General features: G+C 45.3%; 1 non-coding gene across 1 annotated transcript; it reads right to left on the bottom strand.

Annotated features, from left to right (window-relative positions):
* Nucleotides 1–11,634: 11,634 nt before the first annotated feature.
* Nucleotides 11,635–11,708, bottom strand: Trnat-ugu. The gene has a single exon. It is a non-coding gene; the product is annotated as a tRNA-Thr (tRNA).
* Between the last annotated feature and the right edge of the window lie 1,246 nt (nt 11,709–12,954).

A 12,954-nucleotide genomic window follows, 5' to 3' on the forward strand; every position in this document is an offset into this window, starting at 1 on the left:
ACCACTTTAAGGTCAAAACTATGAAAAATTCAGTTTCGTCAAACTCGACTTAGTCAATAAAATGCTTTTCAAAAACGCTTCAACAACAAGAAATGACTTCAGCATATTGTGTGGAATTTCTTTTCACATTAATTCTCAGTATCAGCTTCCAACATGAAGGTTTGAGACTCTTTAAAAAAAATTTCATGTCAATAAATTTTGACTAAATTACTCAAGAAAACCATCCTCAACACCAGATTTCTTTCTTTGCGATATAAGTGGTCGTTTTCTTTCGTCACAATACAGAGCTTTCTCACGAATATCGTACATGTTATCTATCAAAACTGAAGTTTCATTTCCCAGATCGCAGTTGATATATATCCTGATTACTAGTTTCGGCAAAGTTATATTATCTTCAGATCATCAGATATGTGAGCTATAAAATCACAATACAGGGTGTCCAAAAAATATGTCTAAGTCTTGAGAGGTTATGGTTGTTGTTGTGGTCTTCAGTCCTGAGACTTGTCTGATGCAGCTCTCCATGCTACTCTATCCTGTGCAAGCTTCTTCATTTCCCAGTAACTACTGCAGCCTACACCCTTCTGAATCTGCTTAGTGTACTCATCTCTTGGTCTCCCTCTATGATTTTTACCCTCCACGCTGCCCTCCAGTACTAAATTGGTGATCCCTTGATGCCTCAGAACATGTCCTACCAACCGGTCCCTTCTTCTAGTCAAGTTGTGCCACAAACTCCTCTTCTCCCCAATTCTATTCAATACCTCATCATTAGTTATGTGATCTACCCATCTAATCTTCGGCATTCTTCTATAGCACTACATTTCGAAAGCTTCTATTCTCTTCTTGTCTAAACTATTTATCGTCCGCGTTTCACTTCCATAAAGGGCTACACTCCATACAAAGTTGAGAGGTATTAGTACTAATTCAAATAAGAAAAATAAATCCCACAAGCTTGCGTTCGGAAACGCTTACTTTCCGAGATAAACACGTGTTTATAGTAAGGGCTGCGCGACGCTTGGTTTCAGATACACACATTAAAAAAAACTGCATGGTGTCGTGGTCGCAAAGATGGACCTCGCCATGGACGTCGGGAGTGAAGTTGCGCATCATGCAGCCTACAGCTCACAGTTGGAGTCGTAACACGACGTCCTGTGGTTGCACGAAAAGCATTATTCAACATGGTGGCGTTGCTGTCAGGGTTCCTCCGAGCCATAATCCGTAGGTAGCGGTCATCCACTGCAGTAGTAGCCCTTGGGCGCCTGAGCGAAGCATGTCATCGACAGTTTCTGTCTCTATCTCCTCCATGTCCGAACAACATCGCTTTGGTTCACTCCGAGACGCCTGGACACTTACCTTGTTGAGAGCCCTTCGTTGCACAAAGTAACAATGCGGAAGCGATCGAACCGCGATATTGACTGTCTAGGCATGGCTGAACTACAGACAACACGTGCCGTGTACCTCCTTCCTGGTGGAATTAGTGGAACTGATCGGCTGTCGGACCCCGTCCGTTTAATAGGTGCTGTTCATGCATGGTTGTTTATATCTTTGGGCGGGTTTAGTGACATCTCTGAACAGTCAAAGGGACTGTGTCTGTGATACAGTATCCACAGTCAACGTCTATCTTCAGGAGTTCTGGGAACCGAGGTGATGCAAAACTTTTTTTGATGTGTGTATTAGCACCGTCGTTGCATTGGCGCTCTGTCAAATGTGTCGTCAGGGTATTGTGATGTCACTCACAGTACTCAACGTACCATTAGGTGGTCTACAGTCAGCTGTGTGACTCGAGTCGTATGTAGGCTGCGTTAGACTTCGTCGTGTTTGTGTACCTCATTAGCACATTGCTGTCAAGTATCAATGTAAGTATCATGGGGTTTTACCTTGATTTGAAATGCGGAATCACTTATGTGTTTGCTGTTATTGCTCTCTTTGTACCTACAACTGGTTTAGTACACGCATATTTTCTCTCCTCAACCACTTGTTAGGAATGGAAGCTTCGACAAGTGAAGTGGCGGAACTGATATTCTGCTATGGTTTAACAAATGGACGTAGGCTGAAGCCCAGGCCTTCTACGCTGAAAAATATCCACAGCGCAGAGTGCCCTCTGATAAGCTGTTCGGAAGACTTTTCCATCTTCTGAGGGATACAGCTACCTTTCCACCTCACGAGACTGACAGTGGAAGCCCTGCACAGTCCGTACGCCCGACAGGAAGGAGCGTGTGCTACGTTCGGTGGAAGGCACCCCTGGGGCCAGTGTGCGACGATTAGCAGCAGCAGAAGTCGTGTCTCTCGGGCTTATATGGAGGGTACTTCATGAACAGTTACTCTACCCATATCATCTACTGCGTGTTCAGGCCCTTAGGCCACTGGATCTTCATGGCAGACGGCGATTCTGTCAGTGGCTGTTGCAGAAGTGTTCCCCAGATCCACTGTTCACATCCAAGATTTTATTTAACGATGAGCCAGGGTTCACAAGAGATGGTGTCGTGAATTTCCACAACCAGCATGTAAGGGTAGATATAAATTCCCAAGTAATTCAGGGAAGAGGGCATGAGGACCGCTTCTCAATCAACGCACGGGCAGGCGTACTCGACGATAGATCCACTTTTAATAATTTTTCTTATGTGTTGACCACACTTTTATTTTTCAACAACATTACCCGTTTCGACTTTCCGTCATTTTCAAAGGCTACAAATTACAACATAAAACTGGTATCAGAAGCTATTAAAGCGTGATACATTTCACCATTGATAAGAGACATACACTCCTGGAAATGGAAAAAAGAACACATTGACACCGGTGTGTCAGACCCACCATACTTGCTCCGAACACTGCGAGAGGGCTGTACAAGCAATGATCACACGCACGGCACAGCGGACACACCAGGAACCGCGGTGTTGGCCGTCCAATGGCGCTAGCTGCGCAGCATTTGTGCACCGCCGCCGTCAGTGTCAGCCAGTTTGCCGTGGCATACGGAGCTCCATTGCAGTCTGTAACACTGGTAGCATGCCGCGACAGCGTGGACGTGAACCGTATGTGCAGTTGACGGACTTTGAGCGAGGGCGTATAGTGGGGCATGCGGGAGGCCGGGTGGACGTACCGCCGAATTGCTCAACACGTGGGGCGTGAGGTCTCCACAGTACATCGATGTTGTCGCCAGTGGTCGGCGGAAGGTGCACGTGCCCGTCGACCTGGGACCGGACCGCAGCGACGCACGGATGCACGCCAAGACCGTAGGATCCTACGCAGTGCCGTAGGGGACCGCACCGCCACTTCCCAGCAAATTAGGGACACTGTTGCTCCTGGGGTATCGGCGAGGACCATTCGCAATCGTCTCCATGAAGCTGGGCTACGGTCCCGCACACCGTTAGGCCGTCTTCCGCTCACGCCCCAACATCGTGCAGCCCGCCTCCAGTGGTGTCGCGACAGGCGTGAATGGAGGGACGAATGGAGGCGTGTCGTCTTCAGCGATGAGAGTCGCTTCTGCCTTGGTGCCAATGATGGTCGTATGCGTGTTTGGCGCCGTGCAGGTGAGCGCCACAATCAGGACTGCATACGACCGAGGCACACAGGGCCAACACCCGGCATCAAGGTGTGGGGAGCGATCTCCTACACTGGCCGTACACCACCGGTGATCGTCGAGGGGACACTGAATAGTGCACAGTACATCCAAACCGTCATCGAACCCATCGTTCTACCATTCCTAGACCGGCAAGGGAACTTGCTGTTCCAACAGGACAATGCATGTCCGCATGTATCCCGTGCCACCCAACGTGCTCTAGAAGGTGTCAGTCAACTACCCTGGCCAGCAAGATCTCCGGATCTGTCCCCCATTGAGCATGTTTGCCGACATTTTGCATGCTCTGTTGCCTGTGTCTATGTGCCTGTGGTTCTGTCAGTGTGATCATGTGATGTATCTGACCCCAGGAATGTGTCAATAAAGTTTCCCCTTCCTGGGACAATGAATTCACGGTGTTCTTATTTCAATTTCCAGGAGTGTATTACAATGACTAGGGTATGGCCTCCTTGCTTTTCAATGCTATGTCATCTTCATGAGATATATTGTATCCCGTCCCCATTCTCGATCACGAGACAAGTGCAATCTGCTACCAAGGTAAAATTTTGGATGCCTAATGGACTAAACCACTGGGTGCGTGGAACACGCTGCAAAAACAATGGTTCAAATGGCTCTGAGCACTATGGAACTTAACATCGGAGGTCATCAGTCCCCTAGAACTTAGAACTACTTAATCCTAACTAACCTAAGGACATCACACACATCCATGCCCGAGGCAGGATTCGAACCTGGGACCGTGGCAGTCGCGCGGTTCCGGACTGAAGCGCCTAGAACCGCTCGGCCACCACGGCCGGCAACACGCTACAATTTGTTTCTGTTTACAACCATAATTTTCATCGTTACATCGTATAAACCAATTTCATCAGTAAACATGGAACACTGTAAGAACGCGCTGATTGGCTCTGGGGGCAACTGTCTCTTTATTAGCAAATCTTTTGTTTTTATTTTACAACTTAACAGCACATAGACTGCTAGCATCAGTAAAAGCTGGTAAATATTTAATAAACGTTAAAGTATACATGAAGGTAGCATTTGTTCCCAAAAGAACAGGTATCATTGATGACCGCGTGCAGCTAATTATCATTTCAAACGTAAAAGTTATAGATTACTAAAGGGTTGGAAGGTAACTGGTTAAAATTGTCACACTTAAGATAACTTACATAAGATGATCTCTGGTTGTATGGCCATAAAACTGTTTTCTTTGAATGAAAAACATTGTAGATCGCCAAGACGAAATTAAAGAAGGGGGATGGGGCTAAAGGGATACACAATATTAATCCTGACATATTAAAGAAATCCTGTAAAGCTGTTTGTAATACTGTGACTACAAATGCTTATAAAATGACAACTTTCGGTAAAATAAAGCGAAAGCGTTGTGGATTAACTACAGTGGCGCTGTTGTCAACCGTTTTCGACTTGTGCCATCAGCTTGAAGTGCTGACCTGCCGCTTAAGAATGCCCTATCGGGCTATGGCCAATCCGCGCGTGCGACACTAAATAAGTAGTAAACTTTTACCCATCTTTGGCACAAAACAAAACACAGGAAGAAGCCGCACAAAGGTGCACAGTCTTGGGGGTAAAATACATAATGGTACGGTTTAGCTCACTCGGCTTCCAAAATTTTACCTTGGTAGCAGTTTTCACTTGTCTTGTGATCGAGAATGTTGACGTGTTACGACGTATCATAACACTGGTAAGATAGGAAGCCATACTGTAGTCGTTGTAACATGTCTCTTATCAGTGGTGAAATGTATCATATTTTCATATCTTCTGATATCAGTTTTGTGTTGTATTTTGTAACCTTTGAAAATGACGGAAAGTCGAAACGCCTAAGGATGTTGTAAACTAAAAGTGTGGTCCAGACATAAGTAAAGTTATTATAACTGCATTCAATTTGCCGCGCCGTCTCACAGCGTTTACATACGAATTGCAGGTCATACTATGCCTGGTCGGGCACTCTGAGACGTCAACGAATTATACAAGATAAAACGAGGTATCATGAAGAGTACGACGAGAATAAACTGCAACAAAACATGTTTAGTCCATGGACTTATATAGAAATATGCAAGATCACGATACGCCTGCAGCTCAAGAACAGCAGCCAAGATTAAACAACGCTACGAAATCACGCGGGTAAGAAGTGAAATAAAAAATGCGTATAGACACATACACTTGTATGGGAGAGACCTTTTCCGTTTAGAAACATTGTTTAGGAATCGTTTTACTGTGTCTCAATGTAATACTATGTCCAAACCTAGCTATGACTTAGTGTTCCATTAGTACCGTTGTATTTTAAAGAGGCGCGAATCGAAAATTTCTGAGTTAACTAGGTACTGTAGAGACGAGAATAGCAACGCAGCCAGCCATGTCTTTGCATTAGGTTATCTAACTTGAATAAGCAGTAAGGAACTAAATTTGTTGCGTAGAGGACTGAAGTACAACGTCCCTCCTAGAATTAACAACAAATTAATCCAAAGTACTATTGCACGAGCAAAAACGTTTGCGATATAGTGAAATTAAGTAGAAGTCAACAAACAGACACCATTAATCTAAACAGGGTAATGGGGAAAGCCAAATAAGACACGAAAAAATCCCCAATGCTATGAAAGACGGTAAGGCAGTTGAATGACGTTATATGACAACAAAGTCATTGTAATGAAGGCGGATAAGGGAAATGGATTGTGTTAATAGACGATTGTGATGATATTAGCAAAATTATCGAATTTTTTATGGGTGGTGGTATTACCGAGATTAAATATAACCCGGTGCAAAACTTTAACGCAGCATTGAAAACGAAGTTAAAGGCGAGTTGTTTTCAACATTCAATAAAGAGAGATACGAAAAAGAGTGACAGTAATGAATCCAGGTATATCTACACTGAAATCACAGGCGAACCTGCACAGAGAGTGTCATCCAATGCGTCTAGTTGTGGACAGTCATGCTGCATCTACGTATAGGTTAAATAGAGATCTCAATAGAAGACTCGGAGAGGCTTATACTTTTGAGAGGTGCTTTTCTTTGAGGATCTCTAACCATTCTGTGGAAAAGACAAAAGATATAGTCCACCTAGAAAATGCTTACTTAGCCTCCTTGGACGTTGGTAATCTATTTACTAGTGTGCCAGTTTCTGAAACCATTGACATTATCAAGCGTAATTTGTTAAAATATAAAAAAAGTTTATCAAGGTGAGATAATAGAATTGGTCGAAAAGTTGGAGTTTTCTTTATCTTCCATCTGCTTCTCCTTTAATGGTAAATATTATCGTCAAACAATACGCCTTGCTATGGGAAAAAGATTATTTGGAACAGTAGCTGAGATTTTTGTGGATCACTTAAAAAACAGTTTCATTGTGAAATACCCTAAAATCTGGAATAACGTTCTCACTTATAATAGATATGTGGATGAGACTTTCATAGTAGTAAATGGCAATGAGGAAACGATCAAAGAGGTGGCTGTCAAATTCAACAGTATGCACCCCAACATAGAATTTACAGTTGAGCGCAAAGTTGAACAGCTATAAATCGTCTCGATTTAACTATAAATAGATTCACTGACAAACTGACATTTGCCATTTTTACGACACCAACGTTTACAGAAGCCATTATAGCAGCGGACTCATGCCACCCAAAAGTGCATAAACTGGGTACGTGGTACACGTTGCAATTTGTTTCTGTTGAAAAGTGTAATTTCAGTTGACAAGCATAATTTCCATCATTACCTCGTATAAAATAATTTCATTAGTGTATATGAAAATCACTTTACAATGTTTTACAAAAAGGCATTACTTTACAAAACAATGTGTAAAAGACTTTTTTTACTAACACACTGGAAGAACACTCTGATTGGCGCTGGGCCAACTGTCTGTTAACTAAGAAAACTTTTGGTTTGCTTTTTACAAGTTACAGCACATACATTATTATCACCAGTAAAAGTTCATAAATACTTAATACACGTTAAAATTATAGAGATTACTAGAGGGTTGGAAGGGAATTAGTTAAAGCTGGCACACTTAAGATAACGTACATAATGTCTTCTGTGGTTGTATGACGATAAAACCGTTTTCCGTGAGTAACAAACCCGAAGGGGGCAGGGGGTCAAGGGGTATACAATATTACTCTTGACATATTAAAAAATCCTGTTAAACTGTTTGTAATACTGTGACTGCAAATGTTTATAATACGACAACTTTAAGTAAAATAACGCTGAAGAGTTGCGGAACAGCTATAGTAGCGCTGTTGTCAACAGTTTTCAACTTGTGCCATGCAGCGTGAAGCTCTTTTTTCTTCATTGTTATTTCATACTCCTGCCCCATATGGGCAGGGGTGGCCTGACAGTAGCACAATACGCCGCTCTTCAGCCAAGAGACTTTAGAAACTAGCACAGGAGAAAATTTATATACAAACAATACGGGGATAAAAGATGATGTTGACGCATGACAAGTGGAAACAATTGGAGTTAAAATACACAAAAAGGGAGCAGTTTAGCGAGGCACGTCTGCATAAAATACACATATAATTACAATGACACTCCACGAAGACATAGTACAAAAACACTGGCGGCACGAGGCGCACAATTAAAAACTGCATTCACAGTATGAAAAGCACACGGGGCGACGACACTTGACACCCACTGCACGTATGTAACACACACGGCGAGCACCAAAACAGGACAGAGAGTGGCTGGACTGAAACTGGAAGGACCTCCCAAGCGAGGGGAGGTCAGAGAGGAGGGAAAGAAGAGGAAGAGAAGGAGAATCGGTGAAGGAGGAGGTGCAGGAAGGGGCGCAATGGGGGTAGCTGGTAGCACACCAGTGGGCAGGAGAAGGGGAGGTTGGGGAAGGAAGGAATCCAGGAAAGAACCAAGGACTGGTAAAGGAGAAGTGAGAAGGACAGGCAAGCAGGAGGGAGGAAAAGCAGATGGGGAGAGAAAGGAGATGGATCGCTAGGGAAGAGGGGAGAGGAAGAGGAGGGTCAGAGTTGGAATAAAGGATAAATATTGGGGTGAAGCACATTATCTGGGACTGGGAGACGCTGAAAGCTTCTTTGGGAGAGGAGGTGGATTGTGTGGAGACGCTGTTAGGGTGGGACACATCAGTAGAAGCACAACAGCAGGTGGGGAGTGGAGATGAGAGGGGACACCAGACACAGATATGTTCAAGGACAAGGAGGAGATGTGGAAAACGAATGAGGGGATAGAGGGTCCTCATGGGGGACGTGAGACAGACACAGAACATAAGGCAGAGCGCATGGTGTTCAAGGATTTGAAGGGCTTTATAGAATTTAGGAGTGGCAGAGATCTGGGCAACACTGGTGTAACAAAGGATGTGACAGATCAAGGATTTGTTAGTGTGAAGGAAGCTGGAAGGATGCAATCTCCGTGTCTGACTGGATAGTAGTTTCGGTAGGCAGAGTCTATTGTGAGCTTTGCTTGGGATGGTAAGGAGATGGGGAGTCCAGATGAGGTGACAGTCAAGGATGACAGTCAAGGGTGAGGTCAAGGTATTTCAAGGTGGCAATAAGTTGGATAGGATGGTCGTAGATGGTGAGGTAGAAATCATGGAGCAAAAAAGGGGGATGGCACATCCTATTATGATTGCCTAAGACTCTGAAGGATTGATCTGAAGGAGCCACTGGTTGCATCATGTGGTAAACTGGTCTACGTGGGTTTGCAGGGAGAGCTGGGACCATTGAAGGGTAGGACAGAGGGCAAGAAAGGCGGTGTCATCAGCATATTAAAGGAGATGAACTGGTGGGGTGGTTTGGACATATCAGTGGTGTACAGGAGATACAAGAGATGAGAAAGGACAGAGCCCTGGGGCACGCCTGCAAGAGGGTAGAAGGTACGACAATTGGTGTTATGGATGGTGACATAGGAAGGACAGTTACAGAGGAAAGAGGCAATGAGATGGATGAAGTTGACAGAAAGGGTACATGTCTGGGGCTTGAAAAGAAGCCTGGGATGCCATACATGGACACAGGCATTGTGGAGGTCAAGGGAAACAAACAGAAGCAGAGTGACAGGTGTTAAGTTGGAGTGTGAGGAGATGGGCAAGGATGTGGAGTTGTTTGTTCTGTTCTTTCGGACAAATCCAAATCCACAGAATCTGCACCTGTTATGTGTAAATTGAAGGTGAACTGGGGAAGAAAGGAAAGGAAAGGGGAGGGATCACGGCTGTCAGCTGCATTAGGACATTACATGGAATCAGCAGTTATGAATGAAAACGTGTACCAGACCGGGATTCGAATGCAGGATATCCTGCTTATTAGGCAGGAGTAGTAACCACTGTCTCATCCAGGACACAGTGTTATCGCAACTGCACAGATTACCTCAGCTCACCTCATGGCCGATCCACACCCCCATGCGGAGTTGGTCATCAGTGGAGAAGGAATTCTGGAAACTACACTGGGTACGAGAGAGGAAGTGGTGTTGAGTTAGGTGGTGATGGATACGGCAGCAGAGGATGGACTCAAAGACCTTACTGAACACAGTGGTGAGGCATACGGGGCAATCGGAGAAGGTGTTGGAAGGGGGTTTGTGGGGTTTAAGGAACAACAGGATGTAAAAGGTCTAGGACAAGTCAGGGTAAGAGCCAGTGGAGAGGATAGTGTTGTACAGGGTGGCAAGGGAGGCGAGGAAGGAGATGGCAGCAGGTGATGCAATCGTGACCAGGGGTGGTGGGTGTTGTATTTAGATTGGAGGATGAGTTTAATGGCATGTGTTGTAACAGAAATGTTCAGTTCTGAGGGCAGTAATCGGTCCAAGTACCACAAGCTAGAAAGGTGTGGTGGGACAGTGGTATTGGCGCAGTCAAGGACATCAGATAAAATGGAGTAATCAAACTGAGCATCATCGAGTATGGAGAAGACATTGGAGAGGTGGGTTGTCTGGGAAAGGGGCCAGACATCATGGAGGAATGGGTAATGTGGAGCAAAATGGCTACCAGCGAGGTGGTGGGGGACCACTGCTTGGAGGAGTTGACAGGGAGGGCGGAATTTAGTCGTGTATGTGTATGGCGCCAGTCTGAGCATTTCTTTGCTGTCAGAAGGTTCTGAAGGTGTTGAAACTGCCAGTGGTGGAGAAATGTGTCTCAGTCATGAATGCAGAGGAAGGAATGGTAGAGCCAGTGGGATACACAGAGAAGGAGTATGGCCTTTGGAGGAAGGGTAGGACAGTGGAGGTAGATAGATTTGGTAGGAATGTGAGCCAACACAGTGTCAGAGATGGTCTTCTGGAGGAAGGAAGAGGCATGACTGCTGTCATCAGGATGGTGGAAGGGGAATGGGGTGGCTTCTGACTTGAATGTCAATGGATTCCCAGTAGGCATTCCAGTCAGCATGGTAGTACTCATGAACGACCTTGGGATGAGCGACATAGTGAGGAGCCGGGGTAGGATGAGAGGCAAAGGAGATGGTGATAAGGACTGGGAGGGGATCTAGGACTTCTGTGGTGAAATGCCCTAGGAGATTGGGGGAATCAAGTAAGACATCAGGGGACGTGTTACTTTTGGGGCAGGTCTGCTGAGGGAGGGGACAAGGTTGCTTTGGAGGGTGGAAAGGAACTGATAAAACTTTGTGAAACAGTTGGAGGGTGGCAAAGTCATGGCTATGGATGTTAAGGTCTGCGGCAACCATGTAGATGGAGAAGGTGCACTCAATATGGCAGAGGAAGTCATAGGGGATGGCAGCAGCAGGGCAGACATATATTGTGGCACAGGTAAGGGTGAGGGTGAGGGAAAAAAGACGCTGAGGACAAGGTGTTCGATTGGGTCATTGAGCAAGGGTTGCGGCCAGTCAGGATGAAGTGTTTTTTTCTTCTTTATTGTAATTTCATGCCCCTGCCCCTTACAAGCAGGAGAAGGCTGGCAGTGGTATAATCCACCGCTCTTCAGCTGAGTGGCATACAAATAATAAAAGTATATGAAGGTAGTATCTGTTCCCAAAAGAACAGATACCATTGATGACTGTATGACTGTGCAGCGTCTGTAGAATGAAATGATAATTAAATCGACACCCTAGCTGCAAACAGGCTTTGATATACATCATTGGGGACATGTTGAAAATGTGTGCCCCGACTGGGATTCGAACCCAGGATCTCCTGCTTACATGGCAGATGCTCTATCCATCTGAGCCACCGAGGACACAGAGGATAGTGTACCTGCAGGGACTTATCCCTTGCATGCTCCCCGTGAGACCCATATACCCAACATCTCCACACCACTACATTCGTAGTGTGTCTAATAAATGTTTGCCCATCACACTCATTACCCATGGCAGATTAATCTACCAAGTCCCGTACGAGTTGGGGCATAGCATGTGCGTTTGCACAAGAAGGTCAATGACCAGGTAGCTATATTTAACTATATATGAAGGTAGTATCTGAAAGAACAGGTGCCATTGATAACTGTGCAGCTTCTCTACAATGAAATGCTAATTAAATTGACACCCTAGCTGCAAACAGGTGTTGATATACATCATTGGGGACATGTTGACGTTTTAAACACGTCCCCAATGTTGTATATCAACACCTGTTTGCACCTATGGTGTTGATTTAATTATCATTTAAAAATAATAAAAGAGCAAACATACATTAAAAAGGGAAGACAAAGAGGGATATAAAAACACGGTAAATAGAGACAATGGGAGTTAAAATAAACACTAACACAGAGACATTCATTGCAGGACAGTTGAAAAGTCGACATATAGTTAAAATAACACAGTCGGCGATTTTTGGGGCACTTAAAATACACTGAAGTCACACACACAAGTTAAAAGTCAGACACAGTACAAAAAACACACAGAGCGAGAGACACCTAAAAAATAGAGCACACACAAAGAATAAAAAGCGCTGGTAGGGATCTGCCGAAGGGTGGTAGGCCTGAGAGGAGGGAAAAAGAGGGGAGAGGACGGTGCAGGGGGGTGGGGGCTGAAGGGGGTGCGAGAAAAATTAAAAAAGGGGCAGGGGTAGTCCAAGAGGCAGGAGACGGCTAGGGTGGGATGGGAAGAGAGTAGGTAAGGCAGGCGGGAGTGCAGAGACACAGAAGGGGGACACGGGAAAGGGGGGTGTAGGTGGGAGAAAAACTGATCAGGGAAAGAGAAGCGGAGGGGAGAGGAAGCCCTGAGGAGGGGAAAGGGGAAGGTGAAGTTAGAGTTGGTAGGAGAGGTAGATGTCAGGGCATAGCTCATCAACTGGAAGGGGTAGGTGCTGGAAGTTGTGTTGGGAAAAGAGGTGGAGGATGTGGAGATGGAGAGAGGGCAGGACACAAAGATAAAGGAGTGCCAACGAGCTGGAGAGAAAAGGGGACACCAAGGGGTGGGGGGAATCGAGGTGGCAGACGATGTACAGGGTGTGAAAGTGTTCGGGGAGAGAAGAAAGTGGGAGTGGGG

Source organism: Schistocerca americana, chromosome 8 (genome assembly GCF_021461395.2).
Source record: "Schistocerca americana isolate TAMUIC-IGC-003095 chromosome 8, iqSchAmer2.1, whole genome shotgun sequence".
Lineage (NCBI taxonomy): Eukaryota > Metazoa > Arthropoda > Insecta > Orthoptera > Acrididae > Schistocerca > Schistocerca americana.